Source organism: Patagioenas fasciata, chromosome 7 (assembly GCF_037038585.1).
Source record: "Patagioenas fasciata isolate bPatFas1 chromosome 7, bPatFas1.hap1, whole genome shotgun sequence".
Lineage (NCBI taxonomy): Eukaryota > Metazoa > Chordata > Aves > Columbiformes > Columbidae > Patagioenas > Patagioenas fasciata.
This window is the reverse complement of record NC_092526.1, coordinates 2,788,653-2,806,131: the sequence shown is the minus strand read 5'-3', so window position 1 is coordinate 2,806,131 and position 17,479 is coordinate 2,788,653. Positions and strand designations below refer to the sequence as shown.

Genomic DNA, 17,479 nt, shown 5'->3' with positions numbered 1-17,479 from the left:
CTGACGGTCTTTGCGATGCTCTATGGGACGTGGCTCTGCTGGGATCGGGACTGATGGGAGACGTCTGGCTGGTTCCCACAGGCGCCCTGGGAATGGGAGCGGGTGACGTGAGCAGCGGCAGCGAAGGCTGGAGGCTGAGATTGCCTCCTGCCATGGCAGCTCATCAAAGGGCTGGGGAAATCTATAAAACGAGCTGTAAAATTGCTTTCAAAGTCTCAGCTTTACTCATTTTACTACTGCAGGAAAATGCCTCTAATGTACACACACGTAAAACACATTGGTTTATATTGTGAATATAGTACGTGTGCTTTGAAGAAGTAGCTAAGGGGAAATCCCTTCAGAACTGTTATAATAACTGTGCTCCTAGAAATGGGTTGTTTTCTTCTGGGAGAACCTTAAACCATGTTTATTCAGGTTTCTTTAAATGAATTGTTTCCTTTCTGTATGAGGGATGCAGTAGTTAATCAACTTCTGAGTCTATTTAGAAGAGGGTTAATTGTTAATCACTATCACCAATGCTCAGAAGTGTCTGAATTAATTTGGTGAAATGCATTTTCCCTGCAGCAGCAAGGGCTGCTTGTTTTCCACAGGCTGCTACAGCAGACCTTGGTTATATAGCTTTGACGTGTTGCCGAATCCATTAAAACTCTGATATGCGTTTCAAAAATAGCCCTTAAAATGGTATTGAAATAAGAAAATGCTGCATGGAACCCTCACATCAGTGTTCTCTGTGCCTTACGAATAGAAGGGAATTCACAGTGGCTGTGAAAAGCCTGCACTCCACCTGTGGGAAGGTGCCCGAAGGTATGCAGAAAAGCAAGGGAAATACAGGTTTTTAAACCACGACTGTCTTGGAAAGACGGAGCTTTATTCTGGTTTACCAGAGGCGTTTATCTTCACTGAAAATTCAGATGTTTTATATGCCGAAGTCAATGCATAAAGAGCTGATAACTGAGACAAAGGCTGGAACTCAGATCTTGCAGGTGATGATCTGCCCTGTGTGTGCTCAGTCCTGTCTGCAGGACGGACCTGGGCTGTTCCTGATGTCTCTGTTAAGTTTAACGGGGTTTTACAGGCCAAAGCAGACCATGAAACAATACGATTCAAACAGAACAGGAACTGGTTACTTGTGAGAGCAACCTGAAGGACAAACCTGGAGATAAAGCTTGAATAAGACACACATAGTAACAAACCATGAAATTTGGCAAGGACCAGTGGTATATTGTGAACTTAGGTGAACTATGTTCATTTTAATACAAAACCACACCTCCTTGTCAAAGGCCACCCACCTCCAGGGGGAGACCCCTACTCACTGTGCATGTATAGAAGATTTTATGGTTGCTGCATCTTTAGAACAAAGCTGAGAAAAGTTTAGACCGATAAGCTTTGAGTAGGCATAAATATGTATAAGACGTTAGGAGAAGTTAAAAGTTGAAATATATAAATATGTATCTCAGCCTGCTTCTGGGGTGCTAGCTTTGTGAACGATCGCCTAGCGCCCTTCTCTGCGCAGAACGGCAAATAAAGCAGATTTTACACACTGGCCCTGTGTGAGAATTGGTGTCTGCATGCTGGGTAATGATCCTTTTAGGACAAGGTTCACTCCAAGGTGTATCTGTTTCCGCAAGAGAGATCAAGAGCATCCTGCTATAGATGAACTGCTGGGGTGTGGATCAGAACAGCTTCTTGGAGAAACATGGTCTGAATCCTCGCAAGAATTAACCCAGATCTGAGGCAAGTGCACGACTTAACTCCTGCCGAACGGAGCTACGGAGTGGGGCAAAGCAGCCCGACCTCCAGCTACTTCACTCGTTAATCTTCATCCCCATGAGTGAAGGAATCTGGTGTGAGTGCCATCTGGATCAAACCCCTCAGATGAAACCCTGGAGAAGGGCTTGTGAATACAAGCGTGAGCCTAAGCTGCAGGCCGGGGTGGTTAAGCTGCTCAGACCTGCCAAAACTGGGTGTGCCTGAAAGCAAAATTCCGTGTGATTAGAGAATGGAAAACTTGGAGGTGCCGGGAGAATCCTGGTAGCAGCTGAGAGGGCGAATGTGCAGACTGGAGTTTTTCATTTGTGTGTCTACTGTGATTTTTGAATGATTTTTTTTTTGGTGAAACATAAATTCCTTTTGCAAATTTAGCCCTAGGTGCTTGAAGAAGTTGCTGTTTTAAGATCTACAAGAAAAATACCCCATTGGTCCATCTCATCAAAATCAGCTCAACTCTCGGATGTACAGTCGCAGAAATAATTTCTGATGGCGGATTTCTGTATATGGATGCCATGAAGTTCATGGCTAATTCCAGTTCTAACACAGGAATGGTTTGACTAGTTTGGTTTAGGGTTTTTCTGTGTTGATAAAGAAAGACTTAGGATTAGCGGGTTGTGCTTGGATGCATTTTCACATCCTGGGTATTGATAAATCACCCAAATATGTCTCTGTATGGCACAGCCTGACCTGTCAGTGCAGTGACCAGTGGTTTAGAAAGCTGGAATTGTTATATTCTGTTTCAATAGGGAAGCCTGAGGCTGTGAATAAGTATCGTGCAATGCAATACCCAATAGTATACCAGACACAGGGGAAGTTCCTTGTGCCTGTAGCTATAATAGTATGTTAAATACCAGAGTTATTAATCTTTCCTCACCTCAGAAACTTGTAGTCCATGTAGTAAGGTGTTTTTGTATAAGATTTAATTGCTTAGACTTGTAACAGCTCAAAACTCAAGATCCTGTTTCCCACTGTGACTTGAGTCTTGAGAAATCGGTTCTATTTAAAAGCAGCGAATTGTTGTTTGGATTATGTTACTTTTTCAATGGCTTATGGAGGTTCTTCTGGGTTTGCTCAGCAGGGTAATTTTTAAGGACAGGTATTAGGTGGCTGACAGCAGACGCATATTGTAGTAAGACAACCCCAAAAACCTGCTGGTTCCCGCATCTGTATCTCTCATGTGATAAGGGTGTTAATTATATAATGAATATCAGAGGCCGAAACACACAGTTTATTCAGGTTCTGTGTCGTTTCTCCACAGTGGTGGGTGGTAGATGATGGAATCGCACTGTGAACTAAATCTGGCTTATCTTTGTATTGCTGTGATTAAACTAAACACCTCATTATGTGCACAAATCTGTTAAGGTCAATGGGAAAGCCTGTGGCAGAGAGCTTTGCTGAGCTGGGATCTGAGGGGGGTTGACTAAAGAACACACCTGGAAATTCATACTATAGGTGAAATTATGTTTTTGTTAATCAGCATTTGTTTATATGACGTACATCAGCACCGGCCCTGGAGGTAAGAAGGTGTTTGATAGATGAGACTAGGGCAATGATTTCCCTAAAGTAAATAAATAGCAGCCAGAAATGATGCTGGGAAGGGAATTCCAGAGTTACGGCTTCCTGCATTTGACTGGAATCATGTCAACACTGTATTTGCTATCTTAAAGAAATTACCACAATAAAACACCCTAATGTTTATCTTAACAAGGTATTTCTTACAATAAAATATGATTAGACCTGTGGAAGAAACAGCAGTCTCTAAATTAGCTTCAGATGAAGGCAAGGTGTACCTTTTATTACATGGTTTTGGCTTTCACAATGCACAGGGTGAAAGTAGTGATGCTTATTTTGAAGAGTTAAAAAAAAATTAAAAGGTTAGAAAGTTTTTTAAAAGGTTTTGACATTCAATCTGTCATCATTGTCTGCTCAAGAATGCACAGTGTTTAAAGAAAAAAGAGAAAAGGCAAGAGGAGAGGGTTTTGTTGAATGACATTGATCTTTGCAGTTCTTGTTTGGTTTTCTGCTTTCTGACATGGAAAAAGACTTGAAAAGGCCGAGAAGGGTGGCAGTAGATGTAGCTTTTAGGTGTGTCAGCAGCTCTAGTAGTACTGAACTGGATGTTTTTAACAGCAAGAACCAATATTGGAAAGTAATGCTTTTTTTTCCTGTGCTTCACTTTGAAGCCCAACGGCCAATATTCCTCCAGAAGAGGTGGAAAATAGACTGCTTGCAATGTTTCAGCTTCTTTCTTGAAAATTTATTTCAGTTCTTCTAGTCTATACATTTTTGTGGCTCAGTGTGTGTTGCTGAAAAGAGCACGGGACAGGAATGGATGGAAAAATGGAATAGAAACTTGAGTGGTTGATGTAAGCCTGGGTTTTCATGTCAAGCGAACAACTATAGTTGTCAGTACAGCCGGAATAGAGGTGATAGAAGGAACAGTATTGGAGATATAAATCATGTACTTTATACTTCTTTTAAATGAAGAAATATATAAGGAAACAACTGTATAGTACAAATAACTCAAATTCATACGTTTATAACATGAAGTTAAGAATTTCATTACCAGAATCATTGCTGGATAATAATACCAAAAGGGGAATCTTCATTTATTTTGGTCTCCTAAAGCGTCGGAACCTCCCGGAACCGCGGGGGCTGACAGGAGCTGGGACACCCCAGGACCTGCAGCTCCTCTCTGCTGCCTTCTGGAAGGTTCTGTGCAGCGTTTGGCAGAGGTCGTTGCCTCTTAATAGCCCTCGTTTACATGATACCTGCGGGGGAAAAAATACTTCGCATATGTACAAACTGTGTAGGGGGGCGGGATTTGAGGGTTTATTCTTTATTTGATGTTTTGCTGAACTTGCTCAGAAATATTTAGAATACTTGGCTTTTATCTATCTTTTTATATATATATATATATATATAAAAAAAATAGAGTTTTCTGGTACATATTTTCTTAGTTCCTGTTGCTGTGTTTGCTGCCTGTTCCCCAGGTCCCCGTCACCTTCCCAGGCCTCTTACAGACCAATGCTGAAAGTATTTTGCATGGTTGTTGGGATGCTATTTGTGAATCCTCTCGTATTCCAATTCCTATTCTGGACGGGGAAGTGAATTGGGGCAATTGAAGTATTTTAAATTCTGTGTGGGTTTTTGTTTCATCGTGATACGGTGTCTAGAACCAGACAACGTGTTTGCAGTGCAGCTGGGGACTGGGAGGTTTCACTGGAGCTCAGCAAGGGCCTGCATGGAGACTGTGAAATTAAAAGAGACGTCTGAGGGTACGTGCTGAAAATCTCTTTCTAAATTAATTTACACTGAGCGCAAAACTTCGGAACATGTTTGAAGCAGAATTGTGGCTTTTCTCCACAGGGTAACTGCACGCACTGCCCTGTGCTAGAAACCAAAATCAAATGAGATTGATATCTCTGATACACAATTCTTGTTCAGCTCCATGTGAAGTGTATCGAGGGGTTTGCTGGAGCCACGGTGAAGCAGGTACTGTTGGTCTGAATTGTTTAAACCTGTGTGGTTCCAGATTACCAAACCAAAGCAATCTTTCCCCAGGGATTAGACCTTAATCTGTAGTTTCTACTCTCTAGAATTGTCAGGAATTGATGTAAACTGTGTGCTTGTTTATTGTCTTTGCATTCATTTTCCTGGTCACAGAGAAACTGAGAAGTTATTTAGTGTAATGTGTAGGGTTTTTCTCCAAGCCTAAACAATCGTTTAAGTGAGCATTAGATATCTTGTTCTACTTTGCATAAAACAAGCATACCAACTCTTTCGTTGCACAAAAGGAAACAATTGTTCTTGAATTCTCATTATATTCTCCTTGTTTCTAAATTAAGAAAAAAAAAAAAGCACTTGTTTAAAATAATAACCAATTAAAAAGCGTGCTTCAAATAAAATGGGATTCGTGTTACTGGGAAAAGAGACTCCTTGTGTTTGATGTGTTTAAAGTCCGAAGTGTACGACCTACAGGTGCTGAATATACACTAATTCTACTTGGCTTCGGTCCATTAAATTAGCCACCCTGCTTTCTTTAGCTTGCTGGGAAAATTGCAAATGCGTTGGTCGGTGTCTCCTTGGCAGTGAGGAGTTTCGCAGGACGTTAATTCTTAGTGGACTTGCAGACAGAGCCCCTTTGTTGATCATTAAACTCTGCCAAGAACTTATCAGATGCTGCGTAATGAGCCTCCTTTTTTTAGAGATGCTTTGGAACCGGGATGAAACTGCTAACGATTATTGACTTACACTTTGTAGCAGTCATTTTCAATAAGAAAAGCTTATTCTGTTTTAACCTTTTTTTTTTTTTAGTGGATTCATCTGGTATATCAAAGGACACTTGTTAAATGGGATTTTTCAGTCATGGGCGTTTTGAGCATCAGTGTGTGGCAGGTATTGATTTGTTGCTATTGTCATAGAATCATAGAGCAGTTTGGGTTGGAAGGGACTTTGAAAGCTCCAACCTCCGTTTCTCCAAGTGATCCAGGCAGCTCTTCTTTCCACCGGCCCCGTCGCTGTGATATATACTGGATATATCCAGCGTGATTTCGAAGTGTAGCATTCCTATTTTCTCGATCAGAAAAGTTCCAATTTCTTAACAGTTTTTAAGCCCCATCTTTAAATTCATTAATTCACAGGATCCCATAAGAAGCATCATTGTAGAAGTCCTAAAAGATGCTGTATTTTGCAGTAAAACTTGGCATGTTCTTTTTGTTTGTTGTTTGGAGGGATTACAGAAGATTACAGCGCAGCCAAGCAAACTTTCTATCCATAAAAATACTTGAACTGCTGTTCCTTTCAAGAAAAAAAAATAATCTGTAATGATAAAAAAAGCTTCATTGGTCACATCAGCTGTGTTCAGTGCTGCAGCAAGGGAAGGTTCATTGAGAGCCAGGCTCCAACGGATAATAAAAATTCCAATATACTCGTGCCGATAGCTGTACGTACAAGAGAGAACATCAGCAGCTGCTGCGGTGAGAGGACCAGAAGTGAAAAGTCTGATTTTTGCATTTGGATGGTGCCCTGTAAGGGGTTCTGGTGCGGTTCAGCCAGGTGTAAATGTGATTTTCCAGTACAGCCGGTTTTGTCCTTTGTTCTGATTCTCTCCAGCTGTGCTCTCGCCGTCACTCGCTGCTGCCGATTCCTCAACATTTCCTTCCTCCTCAGTCCTACAAGTTGCTGATGGGTTATGTCAGACTTGTATCGGTTTATAACTCTGCCCAGGACTATTTCTATCATTTCTTTGGACTCCAAGCTCATGAAAAAGTGCTGACACCCTCAAAAAGGGATCTCACCCTATTTCTGTGCCAGTTTGGTCCATGGGAAACGCTTTCAGGTTTGCTGTTTACTTCAAATATTTTTTTGCAATATACCGGGCTTCTTACCTTCTCAGATATTTGAAGTTCTTTACACTAGTTGTGAAAATCCTGTTCATAACTTTACCTGTGCTTAAAGTCACCTTTCAACTTTAAGTCACCTTTTGATGGTGACTTACAGCCTTCTCTCCTCTATTGTAGGAATGATTCTTCCACACCCTTTATTGAGTAACGTACAAAAATGAAGATTAAAATATTATTTTTCATGTAAGAATAAGAGAAGGAGCAATTAGATTTTGTGTCTTTTCACGTTGGTTGCTTTTCCAAATTTTTGAGTTGCTGGATTATTTAACTGACATTAAACTCTCATTTCTCCGCTGTGCCCCATCCTTCTTTCTGCTTTTGTGTCTTGGCCAAGTACCCTGTGCGCTTTCTTGCGCATGGACTAATAACAAACCACACTCAACAATGTCTACGGTATAATTGGGTCAGAATCACAAGCCTGTGCCTCACAAAACTGTTTTGGCCAAGCCACGTAAAACTGCAGCCATAACCCTGTGGGCTTTTGCACAGGGCAATTTGCGTTCATCTGTGTCTAGTATTTATAGCACCTCGGTGTCTAAATAGGGGCATACCTGTTGAGTATTTATTGATCTATTACCAAAGCACGTGAGGAATGCAAACCAGCTACCTAGGAACCAGCTCCGAGCAGCAGGGGAAGAACACAGTTTATTTTAAGCCAGACTGCTTGGGGGGTGAAGTTGGTGGGGAGCTTTGTGGGAGCAGAAACCAGCACCGCGGCGTCTGTTCTGCCGGTTCCTGCGCCGTGTTTGCACAGGCATTTCTACAGCCAGGGGAAGGGACGCGGCTGGAAAGTGATGGTTTTGGGGTTTGTTTTAACCCGGAGCTATTCCCCGGGTTGGTTCGTGGTGTGGCCACACACGCCGTCTGGGGATGAGCAGCTGGGGACTGGCTGCTGGTTAAACTGGTTTAATTAGCGATGCTGATGAACGTCTAAGCCGCCGTCTCGGGTACTGGTGCCGCGTATCTGCCGTCTGTGGTCACCACCCAAAGCGCGGCTGCCAGCCCCTGGTCCCTCCTCAACACACATCCCACCTCAGCACGAGGTCCTTGGGCATGTTAAATCACTGAACGTCCACAAATTCTGCAGGTGTGGGTGGTGCTAAGTAATTTTCAGTCCAGACACCTTTTAGGCAAAACTTTGCGATGCTAATCTTTAGGAATCTGTGCGCAATTTGGTTCTTACAACTCCTATGAGAAAGATTTATTCTTTCCCTCCTGCACTGGACAAATCACATTAAGAATGTGGTGTAAGAACAGAATAAACTTGTGAAATTGTTTTTCCTTTCTGTGTTCTTCCGTGTTTATATTATGCAAAGCTGTATCTATTTGGTATTTATTAAGACACATGGATTAAAAAAAGACTAAATGGAAGAACATGAATACATGTGCAGGCTTTTTTTTTTAGAAGTAGAGAATATCTAAGAGATTTTTATACAGAAGACAAGAAAAAAACAACTCTGTCAGCAGCATAACGGGAGAAAATGTCCCAGTTGTGCAAGATACACAGCGCAGCATTAGTTCCTTTGCAGCTGTGACAGTTATCATGAAAACCAAAGCTTTGAAACCTCTCTTCAGCACTTTTACAAGCAAAACACCCCGCTTAAAGCAGAGAGCTCTGCCGGCAGCCAGGCTGCTGTAAGCGAAGGGATTACAGAACATAAGCATTCAGGTGCTGATTTTTGTATTGCCTATCAAGCCTGAATAAACAGAGCCTGATGAGGCATAACAGCTTTTATTCTCTATAGCCAAGGTGTAAGTTTAGGGTGGCTTTGGAATGGAAGGCGTGTAGGTTATGTTTCTAGAAAGAAATGGTTTAGAAACCCTCACAACATCGGGTGTTCAGCAGCAGCTGCCAAGCAGAGACTTCTGCTGTTGGAGGAATTACATCCATGTTGTCTCAGTGAGTGAGAATGCTATTTCTGTGGCTTGTGTACTATTTTGATAGCGTAATGAATTTAAAATATATATATATTTTGGCCTTAAAATGTGTAATGTATGGGTTCTATCAAGTTCAGCATGAGCAAGGCCAGGTGTTCCCTGCTTGGCTTCTGTGCCCTGAAGCCGGGAGGGCAGCAATGGGTCAAAATGCTACCAGGACTGTGAGATATTCAGATTGTACTATCCCTCTGTTTTTCACATTTTAGTGAGGTTGCGTGTCATATTTGTTATCAAGATAACACTAAAAAGATTATGTGAAAATTAATGCCATTTTTCTCTTTGCACGTATTAATACTCTCAAATAGTAAACTGTTTAGAAACCTTGAGAGCTTCCACAGCCTTTGTAGGTGGCACGGAGTTATTTCAGACATTTTTGCAAGCCCTTATCACCTAAGCAGATGTGTTGGTTGAAGTTGGTAGCAGTGACAAGTGTTGAAAGGAAGATGAAGAAGCCGAGTGAATAGATTCCAAGGCTTGTGATCTTTTCCATATCCAGTTTGTGAATTATGGAGAACTCCAACTGTCACACTTCACATTTGTGATTCAGAACTGTCGAAATGCTTCCTAGGGTCTTCACTCAAGTAGCAGTTGCTCTCAGTTTGAGAAGAAAATTCTAATAAGGCTTTCCTTTGGGTTCATTTACAGTCATATCGCACTTTGGGTTCATTTGCAGTTATGTTGCAATTAGTGGTTGGCTCTGTAGTGTATTATTGCAATTTATAACAAATCTTCATTTTGAAGTAGGAGGTGATGTTTCAAGAACTAGTTCCATATGTTTTTTAATAAATACGGCTTGTGGAGCACCTTTAGCTCTTTCCATGTTCGGGTCAGTGCTGCATTGACCTTTGCTTGCTATTGTTAGATTTATTAGTATTTTCTTTTTCTGCTGAGGTGTCAGTGGAACCTGAGGAATGCATTTGAAAGTAGTTGACATAGGGAGTTACAAAATGGTATTTCTTTGCAGCTTGCACAAAGAGAGACAAAGGAAATAGGTAACAAAAAGGCTCCTATATTTGCAGGGAAGGCCAAGAGAGCTTTTTGTAGCGAACTGATTGAGCTCTGAGTATTCATATTATTTTTCCTGTTGGAAGAAGTTTCTCAGATTGCCATGATTGATCCTCTCCGGAGCATCATCTCGTGTCTTCCTTCTCTTCCATGCCCCACTGCTGCTCTTTCCTCTCACCCATTTGTTATAGGAGAGGTTAAAACAGCTGAACCTGAAAATAATAACACCAGGGAGAGCAAGAAGAATAAGGAGAAGAATGACACCAAAAAGCGCAGGCGGCTTGGTGACAGTCAAGGGGAAAAAAGCTTTTGGACATTGGGAGAGCACAGCCACAAAATACTCCATGGGTCATTGCGAACTTTTCCTTCCCCAAGGCTGCCAGCTGTTGGTACAGACTGCAGCCCAACTTGGAGCAAAATAACTAATTGTTGTACTAATTTGCTGAAGGAGCACTTACTGGGGAACATTCCCTTGTCCTCTTCACGTGGATCAGCACTTAAGAGCCACTCACAAGAGGATCATTCCAAGTGTTTTCTGTTCAAGGCGGCTTTCTGAGCCCTGGAGCTATTCATGGTACAAAGCAGAAGAACTTTCACGTGGATGGGATTCTTAAGCTCTATTTATAATTAAGTTGGGATTATTTTTTTCACTCCACCCGTTTTCCCCACCCTCCTCTCGGAAGGCTTTGAAGAGGGCGCAGCCTCTAGCGTGGCTCAGAGTTCCTGGAGTGCTTCCAGTGCCGGAGATTGTTGGCAGGTTATAGAATTTAACCGAGATGGTCACCCCAGCAGAACTGCTGCGTCCCGGCCCTTCTGTGTCACCGGAGTAAAGCAGAGAGCCAAACCCACAGAGATTCCAGCCCAGAAGATAGAACTGAGAATTGCTGGGATGAACCGTCTTCCTGGGATGTGCATGTGTGAATATTGATGTAATAACGTGCACTTATTTTTTGAAGTTATTTATTCAGTGCCATGAGAACACAGTAAGAGACTGATACTGGCTTTGGCTCCGTTCAATACCAGTGCTAATCTCTGACTAGCCATAAATCCCAGTGCTAACTGGATTGAAATGCATATTAGTTTATAAATGTGGGTCCCCGTGATCATCAGCTGGATGCTTTTGCTTCTGTTCTGTAGGAAACCCCTTTGGTACTTAATTTTTCTGTGGTTAAACTGTGGACAAAATAATCCTTTCTCCTTTATGCAATATTGATTAAATACTGGCTATTTCTATGCAGACATCAGTAATTAGACTAAATTGTATATTAGATTTTGGAACAGTTTGATGTTCGTTTGAGGTGTGACTGGGGGTTTCAACAGACTTGCTTCCTTTCAGGGTTATTAAGTGTAAAACTGGATTCCTGTCTGTAAGAATACAGCATTTATGGCTGTCAGCAAATACCTCCCAGTCTGTCATGGATTAGTGTAAGATTAACTGTTTTGAAGGTATGCAGGTATTATTTTTATGATGGAAAAATGAGAAGGTTAGTGGTAGATGGTTGGAGTGGAGTGGGAAATTGGGACCACGTCTTCCAAGTCTTAGGCTTGTAATAATATAATCATTTTTCCTCGTTTGATGTGCTACTAAAAGCTCAGTCAATTGATTACTAACAAGAATTCCTCATGATCTTTTTGGCTTTGAAATCAATTCTGGAGAAGATTGTCCAACAATTAATTTTCTTGTCTGTAGTTACTGATTACCCAGGTTGGTTTGAGTAAGCAGTTGGTGGTTCAGGTTAACCTGTCCTTTCCATGCCTTATCTCTCGTCTCTGGCTGAATCTCTTATATACAAAGTGATGTATTTTTTTTTCTCCAAAGGGATAGTAACGTGGCTTCATTCTTAAGGGCCTAAGCTATAAAACCTCAGTCATAAGCCGGGTGCGTTAACTTTTGACCCCGTTTTGGCCAACAGTAGCAACCATCAGCAGATGGAGAATTTTATCTTTCCACAGCACTTTATGGTGTTTACACAGGGTCAGATAAGAGCTGGAGGAATTCTGGCCCTGTTATAGCATCACCCTGTGTTCAGTGAAAAATGGTTTTGTAGGAGTAAAAAAACCCACTTAGATTGCTGCATAAGGTAAAGTATGCATTACATGTTTTTTTCTGGATTCACACTGATCCTGTGTGGGAAAACTAGGATCTATTATATTCTCTTCTTGGCTAACGAGATTCTTTTTTACCTAAGCATCCTTCCACCGTGCCTTTATGGTTGTTATTTGTTGTTTGTGGCTGTATTTTGAGCTCTGTGGAACAGGCTCATGAGTATTTAAACTGGGTCTGGTAGGTGAACAAAAGACCTCAAATAAGTTTCATGCTTTAGGTTTTATGTCCACGGTCGATAGGGAGAACCGAAGGCTGGATGCGGAGCTGCTGCTTCTCTTGCTATGGGGTGATCACTGCTGCGTTTTTGTGTTTGAATGTTGTGAATTGCTATTTTCCTTGTGCAGGTGTGGTAGAAGGATATGTCAATGAGAAATTCAAACATATCGCTGCTTCCGTGTACCCGTGATGAGAACAGCAGCGGCCAGACGCCCCTTATGGGAGAAATCAGAGACCTGCCCGGTGATGGAAACTTCTAGTTCTGTCTCTAGTGTTTTCCTAACTCCATTCTTGAAATCATCCAACCCCATTTCAGCCCTGCAATCTGCCCTTCCAGGCCCTCACAGATGGTTCAAAGTAAAGGTCAGGCGCAGACACAGGCGTTTGTGGCAGTGGAATTAAAGGGTGAGGCGAGTGGGGTGATGGCCTGCTGGACCTGAAGCGGTGGAACTTCAAAGAGGTTTAATTCACACTGGTGTGGCAAGTGCAGGAAGCGACGTATAGATAATCATTGCAAATTAGCATTGTGCTCTTAGGCATCTGAGTTGAAACCTCTTCTCATACCCTTTTGTACATCAGCAGATCTGGCTGGATCCGCAGCCCTCCCTGCAAACGGGAAGATTTGAGGCTCATTCGTCATTTAAATATTGTCCGAAAGATTTGTTGTTGTTGTGTTTAACCTTTAATCTTGTTTTGCATTAAAAACATCATCATCATACCATATCTTCTTGGTATGTTGGTGGAAGGATGGTTTTGGGGGTGGAGACCGTGGTGCTGGAGAAATGGGGCTGCAGTTGTCACCAAAGTTTAATGCAACTTCTGGTCCTTTCTGGCTTGCAGGAACTCAGTGACAGAGGAAACAGGTCTCTCCCCTTCTGTTCTGTCTTATTCTGCTGCTGATTTATTTTGTTAAACTGATTGTTTTGTTAAACACTCAGTTACTGTGGTCAAATGGTCTATAGTATTGCATTTTTATTAAGATCACATAGCTAAATTACAGATTCATACTTGTAGCACAGTGTAGTGTTGTATATTTTAATATTTACGTAGCACATATAGCCACGTATATCAATATAACTCTTTTGAAAGGTGAAATTCCATTCCATCAGGGACAGAGGTAGTGAGCAGATGCACGTGATGATGATTTCTGTTTGCTGGGCAACGCTGGTTGATGGACACACATCCCTTCTGTTCTAAACTGTGTTTCCTTCACCTGCTCATCCGCTGCTCTGAACATATTGCAGTATTTCTCTAGTAATGTATAAAACACTTGTGGAAAGCGCTGAGGTGGTTTTGCACTGCATCATCCCTTTATACCGCTAATAGGGGTGATTAAAGCATCAGCTGAGAACTGTTCAGGAATGTCGTTCGTCTCTTTTTCTTCTCCCTGCTCTCAGTCACTGGAGCCCATTCATGGTGGATTAAGTGGGAGCACAGAATTGTAGCAAGACACTTCTCTTATTTCAAAAGGCTGTTGAACTTCTTTTTTTCCTGTAATAAAGTTTATTGCTTCCTATAGATCTGCCTGCTATTACGGAAGGGATACCTTTCCGCTTGCTGGGGAACTTAGTTCTGGGGAATTCTTCAGCTTTCAGTTAAAGCTCTAAGATTTAGTGATTCAGCTCACTGTTAGATTCTCCTCCAATTAACTTATCCTGGCCTTTCTGTCCGTATTTCTATTTAATTGTCTCATCAGATTAATGGATGCAGCCCATCCTGCATTTCTTTTCCCTGTTTTCCCTCCTCCTGTCACCGCACAGTGAAGATGTTTTGCCAACCTCTGCTTTGCAATACAGTAATAATGAAGAGTCTGAAAGGTTGTTCTTTTTGAACCTTCCCGTGTTTTTGGGGTTTAATGCTGTAACTCAGACATAACATTTTGCTCCAGGCTGACACTTGGAATTGAAGATCTGACTTGGAAAACGTTTCATTTATGTTCTTATTTTGTTTACACACAGCTGTAAATCCTTGAAGTAGACAATTAATTTTCTGTTTACGTCGACATCAGCGTAATCCGTGCATCACAAGTATCAGAATAAAAGTCATAAAGCTGGGAGTTACCCTCCGAAACTCTTTATTCACAGAATATGTTTTGAGGAATTGCCTGATGTGTGAGTAGGAATTAACTGATCATTTCTAAAAGTCAATTAACTTCTGGAAAGGTATATCGCTAACCTATGGATAATTCATGTATTGCATGACCTGCATTGTGAATATTAATATATAAATAACAATAGGAAATTTAGTTTACTATTAGCAGTAATGGAAATTTAATTTTTCCTTCAGTTTAGACACAAAGTTTGATTAGGGGGGAGTATAGGACTTAGGTATATATATATATATATATATGTGTGTGTGTGTGTATTTCTGCCCCCCCTTGTAATATGTACCCACGCTTTGTTGGTGGTTGCTTTTCCCTTGATTTAATAATATACACTATGAACCAAAAGAAACGTTCAGAGAACATTAAAGATGTATTATCTAACACAAGAAAATCACATTAATTGCCCCTTTGACATGATGCTTGCAAATGCCGAGGGAAATCTGTGCAGCCTGTGAAAGAACGTAGACCTGAGGAGTCTCAAAATAATAACGAATAAAGGTATGCAATGGTTTTTTAGGAGAAACTGCACTGGTTTTCTTACTAGTGTTTATTTTCTCACTAGTATTTGGGTTTTTTTCCATTACTAGTGGGGTTTTGTTTGTTTGTTTTCTCTTTATTTTCTCTATTTCTCTCTGTTTCCTTCTTCCCCCCCTTTTTTCTTCCCCCCCTTTTTTCTTCCCCCCCTTTTTTCTTCCCCCCCCCTTTTTTCTTCCCCCCCCCGTTTTTCTTCCCCCCCCCCGTTTTTCTTCCCCCCCCCGTTTTTCTCCCCCCCCCCCCGTTTTTCTTCCCCCCCCCGTTTTTCTTCCCCCCTCTTATCTTCCCCCCTTTTTCTTTTTCCCTTCCCTTCTCCCTTCCCTTCTCCCTTCCCTTCTCCCTTCCCTTCTCCCTTCCCTTTTCCCATTTTGCAATAGTGTTTCATGTTTTTTCCATTACTGGTGTTTGGGTTTGGTAGTGCTTTTTTCTTACTGGTGATTTATTTTTCCCTTACGTCTCTCTTTCCAATGTATCTCAGTGCTAATTTGATAATGACCCATCTGCCTAAACTCCCCCGCAGGTCATACCCAGGGTTTCTGAGGAACCTCCCAAAAAAGCTCATGGTGCCTTTGATTGCACAGAGTTCCCAAGTGAGCTCCCCGACACAAGAGGAGTAAGATTTCTTCTTTCCCCAGTGAATTACTTTCTGTTTGGAGGGGAAGAGCAGCCAGGCCAGTTTTCATCTGTGTTCATTTATATGGATACTTCACTCAAATGGCATCTGATAGTTCTTGGAACTGGCCTGTTACGTATGAAAAGCACAACAGCTACAATAAACCATTTATTCACCCTTTCTGTGGAGCCAGGCACCTGTTTGGAGATGCAGCGTGCAAATATCACCTGGTTTGCACGGAGGATTTTGTTGGTGTCCGAGCTGGTAAACTTTATCAATATTCAAAGTTAGTTTACTCTAAGTGGTTGCGGCATTGGTCTGCTTGTAGTGCTTTTCTGTTTATCGTCACTCTCGATTTGTGAAGAGGAAATGAAGGAAACAGAAAATCTGCCAACTTCGATTTGTCAGATTAAATCCTGCGTGTTGCAGGCAATACCTATAGGAAATAAATCTCCCCACCCAGGGGCATCCTTATTGATCCTTGTACCCGCTGCCAACTTATTTAAGAATGTGTCATTGTCCCTAGGGCAGGTAAGTGCAGACGCAGAGTGTGCACTTTGTCTCTTCTCATCGCTCTTCTAATGGAATGAAAACTATCTTTTATTCCAGGCAATAAATTACTTCCCATGTCTTGTGTTATTATATTATTGCATTGACTGAAAGGAGTCGGGCATGAGGCTTCAGCAAGTGTTGGGCTTTGAGAAATACAAGCCAGGCTCTGCTCTGCAGCAATACCCAAAAGTTAAATGTTATTTTGTTCTCAGAGAGGATTTCGGGGCCGTGAAGGTGGGAAGGACACATCAGAAGGGTAAATAGATTTGCTGTCATTGGAGAGTATCAGGAGAACCAAGATGGTGCTGAATAGAAGCAGCTCTGTCACATTAATGATAAATAAACGCTTTTGTACACCTCTAGCAAGCCAGAAAATGTCACTGCCCTGATAGCATCACACTAAGGAGATAAAGCAAAAAAAAAACCCAACAAAAAAAAGAAGAAACAGCTGAGAAATGGGAATTGTGTATCATGGGAAGGGAACATTTGTTCCAGGCAAACCCAAGGCGCTCGGTTCCTTTCTTTAGAACAACCACCACAAATCACACCCGCGGTCACAGGATCTTTTGCAGTGTGAAGAGACGAGGAGCGATACCCTGGCCCTTCGGCGGGGAGAGAACACGTGTCGGGGTTGGATTTTTCCATGTAATAGACTTTTACCTGTTTCCTTCCAATATTCGATATGCAGCCAAGTTGGGGACGGGACCATTGGTTCAGATTGGTAAGATCACCAGTGCTGTTCAATTACTGCTACAGGGGTAAGTAGGAGCTAAAGCTGCAAGAAATGAAGGGACTAGATTGATGCTGGGTCTGGAAATGTTGGGTTTTTTATAACAAAAGAAGATAGTGACACTTCAGTTAAAAATACTATGAAAAAATGCTATGAAATGCTCTAAAGACCAGAAATGATGGATGTTGTTTTCTTTCTGAATGCTGGGAATGTTCCCTCAGCTACTATAATAGTCAAGGCTCAGCCTCTAGCAAATAAACAAGTAACTGCAAGATGATGGAAGTGTGAGTTTGTGATTTGTCTTTCTGCTGCTGTACATAGTGAGGAGATTCCAGCTGTAGAGTGTGGATGTTTATGGTGAAAGGGAATGAGAGCAAGTGTAAAGAAATAATTATTTTCAGATAATTTTAATTAAATATGAGTGTATTTAATTATAAATGCTTAATACTAGGTTATGTCTGTAGCTCTGTGCTTCTGCTGCGGAGATTTGAGCCTTAGAGGAAGA

At 41.6% G+C, this 17,479-nt stretch overlaps 1 protein-coding gene across 1 annotated transcript in view; it reads left to right on the top strand.

Moving 5' to 3' along the window:
* Positions 1-17,479, top strand: part of LYPD6B (LY6/PLAUR domain containing 6B) — a 46,962-nt gene that overhangs the window by 13,419 nt on the left and 16,064 nt on the right. The window lies entirely within an intron of this gene.